The sequence below is a fragment of the Gnatocerus cornutus genome, chromosome 4 (genome assembly GCF_029298725.1).
Source record: "Gnatocerus cornutus isolate USDA-ARS CGAHR chromosome 4, icGnaCorn1.1, whole genome shotgun sequence".
NCBI lineage: Eukaryota > Metazoa > Arthropoda > Insecta > Coleoptera > Tenebrionidae > Gnatocerus > Gnatocerus cornutus.
Genome location: NC_142236.1, coordinates 3,902,303 through 3,920,882, shown reverse-complemented (window position 1 = coordinate 3,920,882; position 18,580 = coordinate 3,902,303). Strand labels below are relative to the sequence as shown.

The following is an 18,580-nucleotide window of genomic DNA, read 5'->3' as shown; positions in this document are numbered from 1 at the left end:
AGAAAATTGCGATTTTTCCAAGCCTCCCGGCGCTCGAAATGTTTCTTATTCTAATTTTCCCGAGATTTCCTGGTGGCGTGTGGGTTCTCATCACGCTATGCACTCGGGTAATTGGGCTGTAATTACACTCGAAAGTTTTCATAAATTCGTCATTGTGATAGAAATAGTTGGGGAGCAACAAGTCTTTGGCCGAACCCCAAGAAACATACCGAGGGTTAAATTCGCATTAAGAAAGGGTAAACACATAAATATTCGCTTCCACTTGTTGGGGGCGAAAAAACGGGCCCGATGCGAAATTAACGACGATGAGGTGGAACGGGACATAGATCACGGGTACAATGGGGGGCTGTCGCTCCAAATCTGATGAAAACTTTTCTAGACGCTATGAGAAAAAAAAAACGAAACAAAAAATGGATTGTGAAGAACGGTGGAGGCGCCGGGCCGTGGCAGGTTGGCAGCACTGGCCATCAGTTTTCGTCTTCAAACATTTAGTGTCGTCCGTTGACGATGGGTGCCGTGTACAATCTGCTAAAAACTTCTTCAAATGAAACGATAAAAAAAACTTTCGATTACATTTCGTATTTTCCTCAATTTTAGAAATATAAAAATAGAATTTGGAGAGAGGTATTATTATTTTTGATCCGCTTGTTAACTTTTAGAATCAAAAATAAAGTTTTTGAAAATTTTTCTTTTCGAACAGACTAGAAATTTTCGATGTTTAGAGAAATTACTACTTCTGATCCGTTAATTCTGCAAATTTTCAAAAGTTTAAGACCAGAAACAAAAACCTTGTTCCTTTTTACGGACGTACTTAGTAAAAATTTGAAATATTTTGGATTAAATTTCGTATTTTCCTGTATTTTAAGTATACGACGATGAAATTTAAAGGCATTACTATTTTTAATCAGCTTGTTAACTCTGTTAAATTCCAAAATTTTAAGACGATAATTAAAGATTTTGAAAATTTTTTTTTCGGACAGACTAAATTTTTTCAATATTTCTCATAAAATTTCGTTTTTTCCTTAATTTCAAGAATTCAATATAAAAATTTAGAGGCATTATTACTTTTGACCCGCTTGTTAACTAAATTCCTACATTTTAAGACCAAAAATAAATGTTTTGAAAATTTTTCTTGTCGGACGAACTAGACATTTTCAATAATTTTTATAAAATTTCGTATTTTCCTCAATTTAAGGAGTTTAATGAAGAAATTTAGGAAAATTACTACTTTTGAACCGGGTGTTAACGCTACAAAATTCCAAAAGTTTAGGACAAGAAACAGAATTTTTGGATTATTTTACGGACGAACTGAAAATTTGTAAAATTCTTAATTAAAATTTTATATTTTCTTCAATTTTAGGAATTCAAAGACAAAATTGAAAGATATTACTATTTTAAGTCCGCTTGTCATCGTTGCTAAATTCCAAAATTTTAGAACCAAAAACAGAATTTTTTAAATTTTTTTTCTTTTCGGACGGACTAGAAATTTCCAATGTTTTATAAAATTTCGTATTTTCTTCAATTTAAGGACATTAATAAAGAAATTTAGGAAAATAACTACTTTTGAACCGAGTGTTAACGCTACAAAATTCCAAAAGTGTAAGACTAAAAACAAAATTTTTAATTATTTTACGGACGAACTAAAAATTTGTAAAATTCTTAATTAAAATTTCGAATTTTCTTCAATTTCAAGAATTCAAAGACGAAATTTAAAGATATTTCTATTTTTAATCCGCTTGTTATCAATGCCAAATTCCAAAATTTTAAAACCAAAAACGGAGTTTTAGTAAATTTTTCTTTTCGGACGAACCAGAAATTTCCAATATTTTTTATAAAATTTTGATTTTTCCGTAATTGTAGAAATTCCATGAAGAAACTTAGAAACATTATTTTTGACCCGCTTGTTAATTCTGCAAAATTCAAAAAGTTTAGAACCAAAAACAGAATTTTCGGAATTTTTTTCTTGCACGAACTAAAAATTTGCAATACTTTTGTTTAAAATTCGTACTTTTCTCAAATTTAGGAATACAAAGATGAAATTTAAACACAATACTATTTTTGTTGTGCAAAATGGTGGATGCACCAGGCCAGTGGGTCAGGTTGGCAGCACTGGCCATTAGTTTTCGTCTCAAAACATTTAATGTCGTCTGTGAAAATTGGTAGCAATGAACACCGCGTACAATCCGCCGAAAACTTCTCCAAACACCCCAAAACAAAATAAAGTATTGTGAAAATAGTGAATGCGCCGGGCCAGAGTGTCAGGTTGGCAACACCGGCTATTAGATTTTGTATCCAGGCATTTACTGTGTTCTGTGAAAGTTGGTAACAATGGGTGCTTCGTAAAATTTGTTGAAAACTTTTCCAAACGTCATGAAAAAAAAGTGTATTGTGAGAAATGGTGAATGCGCCGGGCATTCACATCCAAGCATTTACTGTCTTTAGCGGCAGTTGGTAGCAATGGGCGTATATTGAAACTTCTAGAGACGCCCAAAAAAAATGGTGGATGCGCCGGTCTAGCGTAATGTTGGCACTACTGGTCACCAACTTCCAAACCTCGCTAACTTCTCGGCTCCTAGATTAGTGGCTGTGGCTTTAGGTAAATTTACCCCCCTAGTTAAAACCCAGAAACCACCCCGTTAAATTAAACCAACTACGACAAATGAAATTCCCCAATTCGACCTAATTTCCCCAAAAAAAACGACTAAACAAACCAAGATGGAGTTCCTATCATGTCAAAACTCGGAAGTTTTAATTAAAACTTTCTTGTATCCGTATAATAAATCTCTCGTCTTTATTAATATCGCGAGTTATTGATGTGGGAGATTTTTTTTCCCTTCAGTACTTATAGGGGTTGTACGTATTATCAAGAAGCAGGTCTAAAAAGCGCGTGTACAAGTTTCTCTCTGGAATATCGACCAGCACCCCCTTTTGCGCCCCTGACACAGACACGTCTAGTCATCTTGATAAGTTGGAATGGAGGAGTTCGATTAATAGCAATTTTTTCAACGCTAAGAACTCCAACGGGGGTGTGTTTTATGTATCGGGGATGATGCGATATTTATTTGCGGTTTAATAAATGACTTACTGTCGGAAGGTTGTTTAAAGTTGCTATAATAAAGTGAATTGTGTCATGTTAACGTCACCTGTGCGATATCAAAAGCAGACGTTCTCAGCTTTCAAAGCTCGGAAGTTTCGTGTTGAGTAAATGAAGTCGGTTTATATGTATCGACTTCGTAATTAAGCGCTTCTGGAGGAGGCCACCAAAACTGAGGAAAAATTGCGCCGCAGAATGACGAGTGATGAAATTATCGATTGTTTTTTCACTATTTAGCCCACACCCCGCGTTGGGCGCCAACCTCAAATTCGAATTTTCCGAGCGCAAAGAATCCGGAATTTCTCACAAGTGTAGCGACGCATCGAAAATCTAGGAGAATTTAGGAAATCTCAATAACCGCAACGAACACGGCTCCAAAGAATCTAGACAATGCGGAGACTTTGAAATTTGCGCATTTGACAGGTCCAAACGATGCCACCATTATAAAATCGACGAATACACTTTTATCTCCCTGTAAGTTCTTTCAGTTTAAATCGGAGAAGAAAATATCGACTTGTATAAGCTCTAGAATGACAGTTGAACAGGAACGAGCCGCTGCATTATAAAGAACGTTCGTTTCAAGAATGTTTGTGACGTGCACGTTTCTAAATAACTTAAAATAACTGGAGACAATACGAAACCCGTCAACGTTTACAAGAGTTTTATATGCAGTTTTAAGGCTTCGAATCTGATAGTTTTAATTTAGGTCAAAGTTTTACATTTTACTCGCTTTTGATTAGAAACAAAACCCCCGGTTGGGAGCCAAATTATCATCCTAAACTTTTTTCCCGTGTTGAGCGCCAAAAGCAAGGATACAAAATGAAAATTTCTAAAAATTGTGCATTTTGTTCTGAATTTTTGATATTCGCTAAAAACAATGCAAAAAGATTAATTTCCTTAAATTTCAATTTTCTAGCATCAAAACTGTCTAAATTACAGGCTTGGATAGAAATTGTTAGAAATGTCTCCTCGTCTTAAAAATAAAAATTTCTAAAAATTGGATCTCTTGCTCTAAATTTTTGAGATTTGGAGAGATAATGGACAAGTCAAGAAAATGTATTCTCCCAAAATTTCATTTTTTTAGCGTCAAAACTGTCGAAATTACAGGCTTGGATAAAAAATGTTGCCAATGGCTTCTTGTCTTAAAAATAAAAATTTCTAAAATAATGGTGTCTGTAGCTCTAAATTTTTAGGATTTGGTAAAAATAATGGACAAGACAAAAAAACATATCTCCCCAATTTTCATTTTTTTAACATAAAAACTGACAAAACTACAGACTTGGATAGAAAATGTTGAAAATGTCTTCTCGTCCTAAAAGTGAAATTTTCTAAAAATTGATGCTCTAAATTTTTGAGATTTGAAGTAGATAATAGGCAAGTCAAAAAAAGTAGTCTCAGAGAAAATTTTATTCTTCTAGCGTTAAAACTGTCGAAATAACAGGCTTGGATAGAAAATGTTAGAAATGTCTCCTCGTCCTAAAAACAAAAATTTCTAAAAATTGTGTTTGTTTCTCTAAATTTTTAATATTTGGAAGAAATAATGAACAAGTCAAAAAGAGTAATTTTCCCATTTTTCATTCTTCCAGCGTCAAAACTGTCGAAACAACAAGCTTGGATCGAAAATATTGGAAATGTCTCCTCGTCTTAAAAAAAATTTCAAAAAATTGGGTCTCTTGCTCTAAATTTTTGAGATTTGGAGAGATAATGGACAAGTCAAGAAAATGTATTCTCCCAAAATTTCATTTTTTTTTAGCGTCAAAACTGTCGAAATTACAGGCTTGGATAAAAAATGTTGCCAATGTCTCCTTGTCTTAAAAATAAAATTTCTAAAAATCGTGTCTGTAGCTCTAAATTTTTAGGATTTGGTAAAAATAATGGACAAGACAAAAAAACATAATTTTCATGTTTTTAACATAAAAACTGACAAAACTACAGACTTGGATAAAAAATGTTGAAAATGTCTTCTCGTCCTAAAAGTGAAATTTTCTAAAAATTGTGTCTGTTGCTCTAAATTTTTGAGATTTGAAGTAGATAATAGGCAAGTCAAAAAAAGTAATCTCAGAGAAAATTTTATTCTTCTAGCGTTAAAACTGTCGAAATAACACGCTTGGATAGAAAATGTTAGAAATGTCTCCTCGTCCTAAAAACAAAAATTTCTAAAAATTGTGTCGGCTGTTCTAAATTTTTGAGATATGGAGGAAAAAATGGACAAGTCAAAAGGAGTAATCTTCCAAAATTTTATTCCTTTAGCGCCAAAACTGTCAAAATTACGTGCTTGCGTAGAAAATGTTGGAAATGTCTCCTTATCTTAAAAATGAAAGATTCTAAAAATTGTGTTTTTCGTTCAAAATTTTTGACGATTGACATCATCAGAAGTTTATTAGTGATGTTATGAGTGCAGCAAACATACAAGGTGTTTATAAATGTTTCTAGCATCAAAAGTGGGTATCAAACATTAAAGAAATTTGTCACTCATTAGAAATATGGGTTTAGATTTTTCAACTTGCATTTGTAGTTAACCTCAATCATGGAGTAAAGTAAGTTTTGAAAAAAAAAACTGTTCTAGTTATGAGTTGAGACCTGCAAATCTAAAACTTGAACACAAAAACATAACTGAAGCGTCATTGTCGTAAGTGACATTATGAGTAATTTTCAAAATAGTTATATTCACTATAAAAACAAGGCGGCAAAATAGTACATGACAGAAATTACAGAGCCACCCTTGATGCTAGAAACCTTGTATTAAACCAATACTGCTCTAACTCAAGGCAAATACGACAGGCCATGAAATGTGACTCAACTGAGCTGCTTTGCATTTTGGTTTCTTAATTTTGAATTTTATCTAAACAAATGCATCGCATTTAAATCGGAATATTCATTAGGGTGGGATTTTAATTAAAATTTGCTTACGATCCAGAACCGGCTTTTTGTACAAGTATTGCAGAATTTACGACGTTATTAAATCCTTTTCCCTCTGATATTAGTTGGTGGTTTTGAGCAATGCCACTTTCCACCCCAAAAGTCGCGGAAGGAAATAGATTTTCCTAGTAACCCCAATAAAGACAGCCCCATGTCAATTACATAAAAGCTTGTCATTAATTACGAGCTTTTAGACGCGTCTGACCTGAATATAAACACAATAACCGGTCATTAGTGGATATTGCAGGAATTCAATCCTGCAGGACGTGAGATTTTCCAAATTGTAGAAAAATAAACTAAATTCCAAGCAGGATTGTCGCCGAGCCAAGTTTCCTGATCGAAAAATGATAGAAACATAATGGAGCTTTTCATCCTTCGTTCAGAATTCAGCTTCCTCCATAGAATTAAGATAACACTGAAGCTTTCCTGAATCGATAGACTCTTATGGGGTGCAATATGTTCGACTACGACTCGGCGCGTCTGTGCGGCTATTAATACCCCAAAACTGAATAATTAATCCACGCGTATTGATCAATTGTTTCATTCATTCCCCGAAAAGCTTGTTTATGATTATCGTATCAAGTGGACAAAAGATTTTTTGCCCCATTGTCGCCCCTTTGTTTCCACATTCGCTTTATCCTTGCAATCTGCATTCAGAGCTCCCCGAGCCGACTTAATTAAAAAAGAGTAACATTTGGGAAAAGATTTTCCCCCTTTGGAGCGAAATTGAATTTCCCACATTCGAAATTTGTCGACTTTGTTTGCGGCGGACGAAATCGATTGCCAGGAAATTCAGTCCGCGGGGTAATTGAGTGCAGGAATCACTGTCAGGGAGACACATTGAACCAATTAATTATAAATGGACGCGCTGTGTTAACATTTATAAAGTTCAATTAGAATCGATTTGAAGTAGGAGGTCACTCGCGAGTAATGAGGGAGATTAAGCTGTTTGGGAAGGCGCGGCGCGCGGTATTGCCCGGCCCCGCCTTGGGCGCCAGTACTAAGGTATCCTCCGATTTTCTTCGCAGGATCGCCGTTCTTTATATCTTTATAGCTAGCGGCTCCCACAACATGAGGAAAAATTCTGCCGAAAAACGGCGAGTCATGTAATTATCGATTGTTGGGCGCCAAGACCCACGTTGAGCGCCAGAACCCGAGTTGGGCGCCAACATCAAATATTAAACTCGAACTTTGCGAGCACAAAGAATCAGGAATTGCTCTCAAGTGTAGCGACGCATCGAAAATCTAGGAGAATCTAGGAAATCTCAATAACCGCAACGAATACGGCTCCAAAGAATCATCATCTAGCGTCAAAACTGTCGAAATTACAGGCGTGCATAGAAAACGTTGGAAGTGTCTCCTCGTCATAAAAATAAAAATTTCTAAAAATTGTGTCCGTTGCTATAAATTTCTGAGAATTGTAGAAGACAATTGACAAACTAAAAAAAGTAATTTTCCAAAATGTTTATTTATCTACCGTCAAAACTGTCGAAATTGCAGGCTTTGACAGAAAATTTTGGAAATGTATCCTCGTCTTCAAAATAAAAATTTCTAAAAATTGTGTCTGTTGCCCCAAATTTTTGGCATTTAGAAAACATAATGAACAAGTCAAAAAGAACAATTTCCCGAAATTATATTCATCTAGCGTCAACACTGTCAAAATTACAGGCTTCGATAGAAAATGTTGGAAATGTCCCCTCGTTTTATAAAAAAAAATTCTAAAAATTAGGTCTGTTGCTCTAAATTTTTGGAATTTAGAGGAGATAATAGACAAGTCAAAAGGAATAATTTCACCACATTATATTCACCTAACGTTAAAACAGTCGAAATTACAGGCTTGCATAAAAAATGTTGGAAATGTCTCCTCGTCTTCAAAATAAAAATTTCTAAAAATTGTGTCTGTTGCTCTAAATTTTTGACATTTGGAGGAAATAATGGACAAGTCAAAAAAAGTAATTTCCTTAAATTTTCTTCATCTAGCGTCAAAACTGTCGTAATTACAAGCTTGCATAGAAAACATTGGAAGTGTATTCTAGTCTTAAAAATAAAAGTTTCTAAAAATTGTGTCTGAAGCTTCAAATTTCTGAAATTTAGAGGAAATATTAGAGAAGTCAAAAAAAGTAATCTTCTAAAATTTAATTCATCTTGCGTCAAAACTGTCAAAACTACAGGCTTGCATAGAAAATGTTGAAAAAATTGCGTCTGTTGTAAAATTTTTGAGATTTAAAAGAGATAATGGAAAAGTCAAAAGAAGTGATTTCCCAAAATTATATTCATGTAGCGTCAAAACTGTCAAAATTACAGGCTTCGATAGAGAAAGTTGGAAATGTCCTGTCATTTTATAAAAAAAAATTCTAAAAATTGTCTGTTGCTCTAAATTGTTGAAATTTGGAGAAAATAATAAACAGGTCAAAAACAAAGTGATCAAAAATTTTGTTCGCTTAACGTCAAAACTGCCGAAATTACAGGCTTGCATAGAAAATGTTGGAAGTGATTCGTCTTCAAAATAAAAATTTCTAAAAATTGTGTCCGTTACTTTAAATTTCTGAGATTTGTAGAAGATAATTGACAAATTAAAAAAAGTTTTTCAAAATTTTATTCATCTACCGTCAAAACTGTCGAAATTGCAGGCTTTGACAAAAAATTTTGGAAATGTATCCTCGACTTCAAAATAAAAATTTCTAAAAATTGTGTCTGTTGCCCCAAATTTTTGACATTTAGATGATATAATAGACAAAATTACAGACTTCGATAGAAAATGTTGGAAATGTCCCCTCGTTTTATAAATAAAAATTTCTAAAAATTGGGTTTGCTGCTCTGAACTTTTTGAATTTGGAGGAGATAATAGACAAGTCAAAAGAAATAATCTCCCAAAATTATATTCACCTAACGTTAAAACTGGGGGAATTACAGGCTTGCATAGAAAATGTTGTAATTGTCTCCTTGTCTTCAAAATAAAAACTTCTAAAAATTGCGTCTGTTGCTCTAAATTTTTGACATTTGGAGGAAATAATAAACAAGTCAAAGGAAGTAATCTCCTTAAATCTTATTCAACTAGCGTCAAAATTAAATTTACAAGCTTGCGTAGAAAACGTTGGAAGTGTATTCTAGTCTTAAAAATAAAAGATTCTAAAAATTGTGTCTGAAGCTCTAAATTTCTGAAATTTAGAGGAGATAATGGAGAAGTTAAAAGAAGTAATTTTCCAAAATTTTATTCATCTAGCGTCAAAACTGACAAAATTACAGGCTTAGAAAGAAAATATTGGAAATGTTCTCCTCGTCTTAAAAATGAAAATCGACACAACAGATGACGATAAACTGCACGTAGATGTTCCCCGCCCGAATCTACCGATTTTCTTCGTAGCATCGCCGTACTTTATATCTTTATAGCTGGCGGCTCCCACAACATGAATAAAAATTCTCCCATTTTATTATTTTCCATCTCCTCCATCCGCTCGAGTTTAAACCGCATAAATCAGAACGACAATGTATGTAAGTCGCCGCTGCACTTCCGAAAAGAATACCACTGACCTGTTAGAGCCAATAATCCAGTTTAACTAGGGATTTTCGTCGCTTCGAGACACTCAACATTGTGCACAATTTTTAGTACCTCACTGTAACAAAATAGCGGAGTTTTTCGCCCAATTTTCATGTTTATAATGAAATTGAAATGACTTGACGCTTTTATTATGTAACAAGCGGAACAATCGCTAACGTTGGCTATTGTCGGGAAAATCGTTACCGGCTGTGTTGGATTTTCAATTATTCAGTTCTCCCAGTTGGCGATGAAATAATAATTAATGCGTAATTTGTCGATGATGAATTTGCGATTTTTTGGGTTGCGGTGGCGGCGACGAATACAACAAAATCCGAGGGAAAAACCGAGTTATCAACAAGTAGAGCTCTACTTTATCGATCTTGGACTTCTTTGATTAGAAGAAATAACTGTGCCGATAACGCGCCCCTTATCGTTGACCTTTTTCCATGACGATTTAGTTTTAAACGATTTGTTTTAGTTTCGGCCTTTTATTGCCCCTTTATGAATATTTATCAACCCCCCAATGCTCACGTTTGTCGTGAACTTAGCCACTTTTTTCCAACCCTTCTGCATTCGGAATTTTCCCTAAAGTCGTTGAACGCGATTTTATCGCAGATTTTAATCCTCTAGTTCGTGGCCGCGAAGAAAAATCATTCCGACTAGAAAATGGTGCACGTGTGATTATTTAGCTGGTAACTAATTGGGGGTTGGGGGTTGATAGAGTGGAGGTAAAAATGTCGTTTTTTAACGGAAACGGGAAATTTAGGGTGCGTTTCTTTGAAAAACTGACGACATGTGTTGGAAAAGATCGTAAAATGTCAATAAAAGTGGTAGTTTGGAGGATAACTGCTGCTTTTAGAATTTAGTTAGTAGACCTTTCGAAGGTGAAATAAATTAGATTATTTTGGGGGAAAGTGTTGGGAGAAGTTTAATGGAATTAACTATAAAATGAGAAAACTCCATCAAAATGAAGATAACTGCAGTTAGTAGGCGGAACCATTTTTTTTATTTGTTCGGACCGCCATGATAAATTACACAATTAATTCATTGGTTCGCAGAGTCGTTATCAATGAGGTTTTTATAACAAAAAACGCAAGAAACTCCCAACTCGGGCGGGTATTTCTCACGTAACTTTTTATTGGCTAGTTTCTTATTGGATTATTTAATTTATTATTCTAACATTTATAGCTAATAAAAATAGTTTCCTGAATGTTTGAAAACCTGCTTTTTAATTTTAGTGAAATGCATTTTAAGAGAAAAGCTTTGAGAATAGTTAACTATAAAATTTTTCTAGCTATTGAAAGTCACATTTTAACTTTTCATTTTAACTGGAAATTATTGTTACCTAGTATATAAATTAAACTTTGATAGTTAAGACTAGTTAAGATACTGTCAGAAAGCAGTTAGGAAGGCAACTGTTACTTTTTTCGAATTCGAAATAAATAAAAATTAAATTAACTATAAAACCGGCCTAGCTAATAAATATCATAATTATAACTAAAATTACGACGAAGTAACTGTCAATCGAAACAACTATTTTTAAAGGATAACTATGTATAATTTTGAAGAAAGTTTCAGGAACAGTTAAATAAAACTAACTAATAAAAATCATAAGTAAAACTAAGAAAAAATTGATAGTTAGACATTTTGATAAGTTACAACTAGATTAATTGTTACATGCTTGGCTCCTTATATAAATTGAACTGATAGTTAAAACTAGTTAAAATATGTTAAAAAGCAATTGATTTTAGAAAAACAACTTTTAGAATTTAGTTAGTGACTGTTCGAATATAAAATAAACTTCGAAAAAGTTAAATAAAATTTACTATAAAACCGGACTAACTAATAAATCTCATAACTAAAAGAAAGTAATTACAACTTAACTGCCACTCAAAACTACTATCTTTAGAGAATAACTATAATATAAATAAAACTAACCAATAAAAATTACAACTAAAATAATAAAAAAATTATAATTATGAATTTTGATAAGTTAAAACTACAAAAATTGTCATATGGTTAGCTACTTACATTAATCGAATTTTGATAGTTAAATTTAGTTAAGTCAACTGTCAAAATGCAAATAATTGCTATTTTAAGAAGTTAACTGCTACTTTTAGAATTTAGTTAATATAATTTCAAATATAAAATAACTCATTATAGGAAAATTTCAAAAAAAGTTAAAATAAAATTAATTATAAAACGAGACTAACTAATAAAAATCATAACTAAAATTAAGAAAAACGAACAGTTTAATTACCACTTCAAACGAAAGTAAAATTATAGTTAATACTTTTTGAATTATGGTGTTGATATGAAATGACAAATCAATTAGTTAACTAATTAAAAAAATTAGTTAATTAACTAGTTTCGAAGAGAATTTTTGTTGTCGCAATTTCATTGATTGATTATTTCAGATTGGAATAAATTAAATAATTTTGAGAAAAGTTAAATAGAACTAACTAATAAAAGTTATAACTAAAATTAAGAAAAAGTGAACATAGCTTAATTGCCAGTACAGATAAAGAAAACTGATAGTTAAGAATTTTGAATAGTTAAAACTGGAAAAATTATTACATGATTAGCTAGCTACTTATATGTATTAATAGAATATTGGTAGTTATGACTAGTTAAAATACTGTGTAAAAAAATTATAGCCAAAAATTGTACTAGTTAAAACACCGTCTAAAAGCAATTGGTTAAGTAGCTACTTTTAAGAAAAGTGTCGGAAAAAGTAAAATGGAACTAGCTAATAAAATTAAGAGACATCAAAGTTGGCACTTGCGACAAAATTCTACTTTAACTTTAGCAAAATTGGCTGAGCATATTAAGCAGTTACATACAAAGTTTTAACTAGATTCAGTGCAGTTTCTGTTAACTATCATTTCACTCCAAACTCCGCGGATTAACTTAATTCAGTTAAATGTAATCCTAGAACTAACTGAGAGTTATCAGTGGTAACGTCCTTGAAAGTGACCTACTTCGAAGCCCTAAGCCGCTTTTAAGCTGTCAAAACTAGAAATTTTTGTCATTCGTTTGGATTTCCCCCATCAAAATTCCGCCGCACGCCACCGTCCAAAGCCTCCTTAAACAAGCCGGGATTTGTGCGCCTCAAAAAACCCCAACATTTCGACAAGTTGCCACCACAACCCATTTTTCGAATAATAATAAAAAACCTGTTGATACAAATTCCTCCAATCATGTCTCGTCCTGGAAGGACGCCAACTCCGAAAACATGTTCGGTGCGATTTTTGGGCGAAAAACTCTCGTTCACTTTACACAGTGTAACACCGCTTTTTCACTTTTCACAACACACGTGGTCATTATGGTCCGACCAGCGGCGTTCGTCGGCACTATACTGTTGCACCGCATTTCTCCAACACATCACACTATGAATGAAAGTAGTGACATCACTGATGCATTTTAGTGTACGTTTATAGAACGGCGGCGGTGAATGCGGAGATGCAATAAGCGAGTGGGGCAAAGGAATACTGGCGAACGCCAGGCTCAGTAGGGCTCAAGCCTGCGCCCCTAAGTCGCCCCTCATATTGATTTCTCTTGGCCCCGCGCGCGCCTTACTCCCATACAGATGGGTCTTCGTTTGTTGCTTAATGCTAATGGATACGATGGTTGTGGTGTCCATGGGCAAATCCCTCTATTCCACCAACTCAACTCCTCAAAAATTTAACTAAAATTTTATTAATTTAATATTCTGGAGAAATAGAAACCACGTAAAGTTATTACCACAAAAATTTGTTTTCTCGTTAAATATTAATTACATCATATCCATTTCTCGGTTGGAAATTTTGATTTTCCCGGCGCATCCACCATTTGTATAAAAGGCAATATATTGCGATCTAGATAAAAAATTCTTCCTGTCTCGCGGCAGATAAGAGTTCCTAAATCAAACGTATCTATGATGTCGTGTTCAGAAATTTGGGGCATTTATAAGAGACGCGCATCCACCATCTTTATTCACTGCCTATTTAAATGACAGACAATAAAAGCTGAGACAATTGGAAAATGACTGTGGCGAGGAGTCATAAATGTCGGAAAATGGCGATTAAAATACTCCTTAAAAGTACATAAATCATCGCCTGGCAGTTCAGCACTTTCGACTTAGAAAATGACAGGAGTATCGAAATTCGACAGTGACACGTTTTAGCTTTTAGAATTTTAGAAATTGACTGTAAAGTAAAAATTTACAAAGACGTATTAAAAGACCAAAAAAAAATTGTTACTTTGAAGAGATATGGCAGAAAATTAACATTGTGGTTTTCGAAATGTCAATAGAACACGGAATTTTAGAAAGTGGGTCAGTTTGTAACCATTTAAAACTGTCAAAGAGGCATGATTAAAAAACTTTACATTCTTAAAAATGATAAAAAAATGTCGTTTTCAAAATTCAAAAATTTGACTTTAAAAAAAAAAGACAAACTAATTAGATCACTGATTTTTACAACTAACTTAAGTTGCACGGTATACTCATTTTACGCAGAATCCAAATTCATGCTTAAAATCTACGTGCGAATACAAATTATTGAGTTATGGCCAATTGAAGTTATTGAAAGTTGGTTTTTATTTTCAAAATTTTCAAAATTCCCGAAACTACAACAGCTAGAAAAATGCGACATTTGCCATAGTTTTGTAGGCTTTTGTTGCTTAGAATCAGTTTTCAAACATCCAATAGTCAATTTTTTGCAAAAAAAAAAAATTACGATAAAAATTTAAAATTTTGAATTTTTGGTTTTTGACTGTCAATCGTAATCTATTTGACCTAGCGATCTAAGATTTGGGCAGTTGATAGACCTCAAGCTGCTATTTCGAATGATGTACTACTCAAAAATATTAAATGCCGTTTTCGTCGCAAAAAGTTCATTTAAAACAATTTAAAAAAGATTTCTATTTGCCAATTTTGGTTAAAACCGTATGTTATTGGAGCTCATTTTACGCAGAATTTTACGCAAAAACCATCACTCAAAAAGAAGCATAAAAGTTGGCAAGTCTAAATTACAAAAAGACGAAAATTAACACTCTCATTTTTTACAAAAAACAAGAAAGTGACTACATATGATCATTTTGAATATTTGAAAATAATGTCTGAATATAGCATTTAAATTGACATGGCGTTTTTGAAAATGACAGTTGTCGAATGACAAGACGATGTTCTTGTAAATGCATTCAAAAAGAAGTTTGACGCATCCAAAAAACTATAAAATTTTGGAAATTAGCAACAGTTATATATCCCTGTCATTTTCTTAAGAAATTATGACTTTGAGGTTAAAATAATAACACATAATTGACAGTTTTGCATTTTTTATTTTAGAAATGGCAGTGAGGTTATAACCTTCAAAAACTGTCGAAAAGACATATTTAAAAAAATTGAAAACCTTCAAAAAGATAAGAAAATGAAACGCCGAATGACAAGATAATAATTTTGTAAATTCGTTCAAAAAAAAGTTTAACGCATCCAGAAAACCATAAAATTTTGAAAATGACCAACAATTGCCACTCCCTGTTATTTTCTTAAAAAATTGACTTTGAAGTAGAGATAATGACAGATAATTAACAATTGTTTTTTTTTACAATTTTGGAAATGGCAGTGAGTTTATAACAATCAAAAGCGGTCAAGTGAAAATATTTAAAAAAATTGTCATTCTTTAAAAAGATAAGATAATGATTTTTTACAAAATTCAAAAATTTTCTTAAAAAAAAATCAAAATCTACTTTGGTCTATATTTCGCTTATTTTTGGAGTAAATTTAAGTTATATAGTACTCATTTTACGCAGAATTTTTCATAGAATCCAAATCCGTGCTCAAAATCTACGTGAAACGTAAATTGAGTCAGCGGCGATTAAAATTTCGAACACTTGATTATTATTTTCAAAATTTTCAATGCTCAATATCTCCGAAACAAAAAAACTAAGAAAGATGCGGTCTTTGCCACCGTTTTTCTAGCGCTTCTTTTGCTTAAAATTCGCTCTTAAAAATTAAAAATTCGATAATCCATTCTTTTAAAAATGTTTTTTTGAATTTATGTTTTTTTCTTGACTGATAAACGTCGCTTGCACCCCGAAATGGTTCCTAAAAAATCACCCAAAACTGTCTGAAAACTAATTTTGATCAAAATCTCGTTTATTTGTAAAGCAAATTTATGTCATTGGCGCTGAATTTCAGGAGAAATCCAAAACTGTTAAATTTTCCTGTGTATCAATAAATAACTGAAGTTTTAAGTCTTTGCCAGAGGGTTTAATTTGACGTTTAAGCCGACTTCCAAGTGTTTCGTCTCTGTAAAAAGCACCTTCAACTCAAAAGTGCGCAACCACTCGATATTCGATTATAAAATTTATAGTCAAACGCCGGAGAATATGAGATCTGTCCTCGGAATTTATAGAGGACTATATTAAATCTTTTATGTCCGTCTATATTTCAAATGACAAGATCAAGAGGAAAGAGGTCATGAGATTTTTAATTCACCAGTGCGACACATTTTTCCCACAATTATTTATGTATCCAATCTTGACGATGGAGATTAAATTTAATTTCCCCTTTCACTTGTTTGTTTCCATAACAGATGAGCTCTCCTGCTTTCTAGGTCAGTTTTATCACGATAATTCCAGGTGGTATTTTATTGTTTAGGGCGGATGAGTGAGTTTACTGCTTGCATAAAATCACGGGGGAAATCCATGGATTTTGACCGCAAAAATAATAAAACTCTCCTAAATTGTATTTTGATTGGACCTCCGATTTCGACTTCTTATTGGTAATTCCTTTCGTGCGTCGAATTCTCAACCATCATCGAATTTAAAGATCGTACATCTAATTCGGCATAATTTTATCGTCGAAAACTATCCCGGAATTGAGAGATCGTGACCTCCGACGCCGAGATCGTAATTGAAGCGAAACTCCGGAGTCCGGATCCCGGAGTCGGTTCCATTATGTCGAACTGCAATGTGTAAGTTTCACATTAAAGCGGGATAATTCCGAACTGAAGCGGCTTCTTTCCGAGCTCTCATTACTCCAATTCTCAAAAACTACCCTTACGACTAGTTTCATCCCTTACCGATTTTCTCCTTCACCTAAATACTGGAATTTTTAATATCCCGAATTCGGGTCAGTGGCTCAAAGCGTCGCGACGCGACGTCTTATTTTCCGCCATATATCTTCCGGGGGAGGAAGAAATACGCGTTTATTTCGAGAGGGCGCGTTTTATTGACTTTCACTCGATCATGAATGGGTTGAGGACGTAAGGTTGGAATAAGGGTAATACAGGGGAATTTTTTGTTGGGGGTGGCTTTTTGCGACGCCATTTTGGGAGAAATTCCCAGTCACGTGACGAGCGGAGCGACGACATGTCTGAAAATTTCATTCTCTTGTAACGTGATCGCGGGGGTTCGTTAAGAGCCTTTTCTAAATTGGCGGCAAAAAACAGAGGGGTAGTTTTAAAAATGACAGAAATTTTGAGGAAAATGCGCGTCATTTTTTAATGTTTCAAAGCCCCTACAAAAATAATAAAAAAAGAGCGCAAATGAGTGAGTCGACTCCCCGCGAAAAACCAGTGGCGTCTCGTCAAAACCTCTCATTCAGGAAGTGAATTACCACAAATTACCCACAGAAAAAACCGTTTCCCCGTGACCCAATTTCGTTTCTCCAAGAAAATGCAAATTTCTCCCCCCGTTCCATACACAGGTAATAACAACATAACATTTCCACCCTTATTATCAGCATGCTTTCACCCTCAGATCTAATTGTGTTTTAAGATGACGTCCGTAAAATAGCTCCGTGTGGAGATCCTTTGAAAGGGTTGGTTGCTACAAATTGCCGAGGGTTAAAATTATAATTATAGAAGCGACGAGGGTAGTTTTTCTATTGTTTGAAGTTGAAAAACAAGTTTAAAAATTAATTGTACTCTCAAGCTCGAAATTTACAGTTTCAATTTGAATTTTTCTCGCCGGTGGTTTTCTCCCAGAGGACTCCAAAAAATAGCCAATTCCTTCCTGTTAACATATTCCCGATTGAACAGACGTCATAAACTACAGGAATTCCAATCGATAGTTCACACCCGGCTTAACTTGTCATTAATCAGGTCCGTGATTTATGGGCGATGTAATTTAAACAATTTAGAAAATTGGGGGTGATTAAATTGGGAGAAAAAAAATTGGGGGAAATGGGGGCTGTCTGTTTTTATTATCTGTGGTAATGTGAGAAAACGTTTACGTTGAAAGCAGCGTCGTTTATGAAGATGGGGGGAAAAACGGAGGTGGTTTTTACCAATGAAATTAATTAGAAGTGGAGAAAAAGCTTCGGGGGTAAACATTGTGAGATGTTTTTGGGAGGAATGGGGGGTTATGGGTAGTTTAACCGGCGCACCCACCACATTTACTAAATATTTACTTACCTATGCATTTTAACTATTAAATAAAAAATTATTTGACAATATGTGTACATTATGAGGATGTTAAATATTCTGTGAAGAAAAATATGCAACCGCTCTCTTTCTTACAAATTTGAAAAAAATTATTGTTGAAAGTTAGGCCAAAGCAAAGTTTTAAAACTGATACTTTACATTTTAAGTAGTCCAAAGATTAAAAATTTGGACAAATATTTTCGAAAAAAATATGCTAGATAAGTAAAAAAATATAAAAATATTCCAAGTAAAAAGATGCTTGCTCAAAATTACCAGAAATATTCTAAATCTTTATCAAACTGTAAGAAAACTGCATGAGAAAATATGCCAGAGCATTAAAAAAATATTCCAATTAAAATATGCATGCACTGTATCGTCCAAAATTACCAGAAATATTCTATATTGTTATCTAATTGTTAGAAAACTGCATGACATCGGAAAATAATCCTCGTTATTAATAATAAATTTGTGATTTTAACAAATATTCTCCGGGAAAAATATGCCGAAAATTAGAAAAATCTTTCAAGTAAAAATTTGCTTGCTCTGAATATTCCAAAATTACCAAAAATATTCCATAATTTGATATAATTGTTAGAAAACTGCATGATATCGGAAAATAAT

At 33.4% G+C, this 18,580-nt stretch overlaps 1 protein-coding gene across 1 annotated transcript in view; it reads right to left on the bottom strand.

The window, feature by feature from the left end:
- Nucleotides 1-12,815, bottom strand: part of unc-13 (protein unc13 homolog) — a 57,634-nt gene extending 44,819 nt beyond the window's left edge. The window contains exons 1-2 of the mRNA XM_088034633.1: nt 12,728-12,815; nt 9,545-9,627 (exon numbers count right to left, since the gene is read on the bottom strand). The gene's annotated coding sequence lies outside the window, so the exon portion shown is untranslated. The remainder of the gene's footprint in view (nt 1-9,544; nt 9,628-12,727) is intronic.
- Between the last annotated feature and the right edge of the window lie 5,765 nt (nt 12,816-18,580).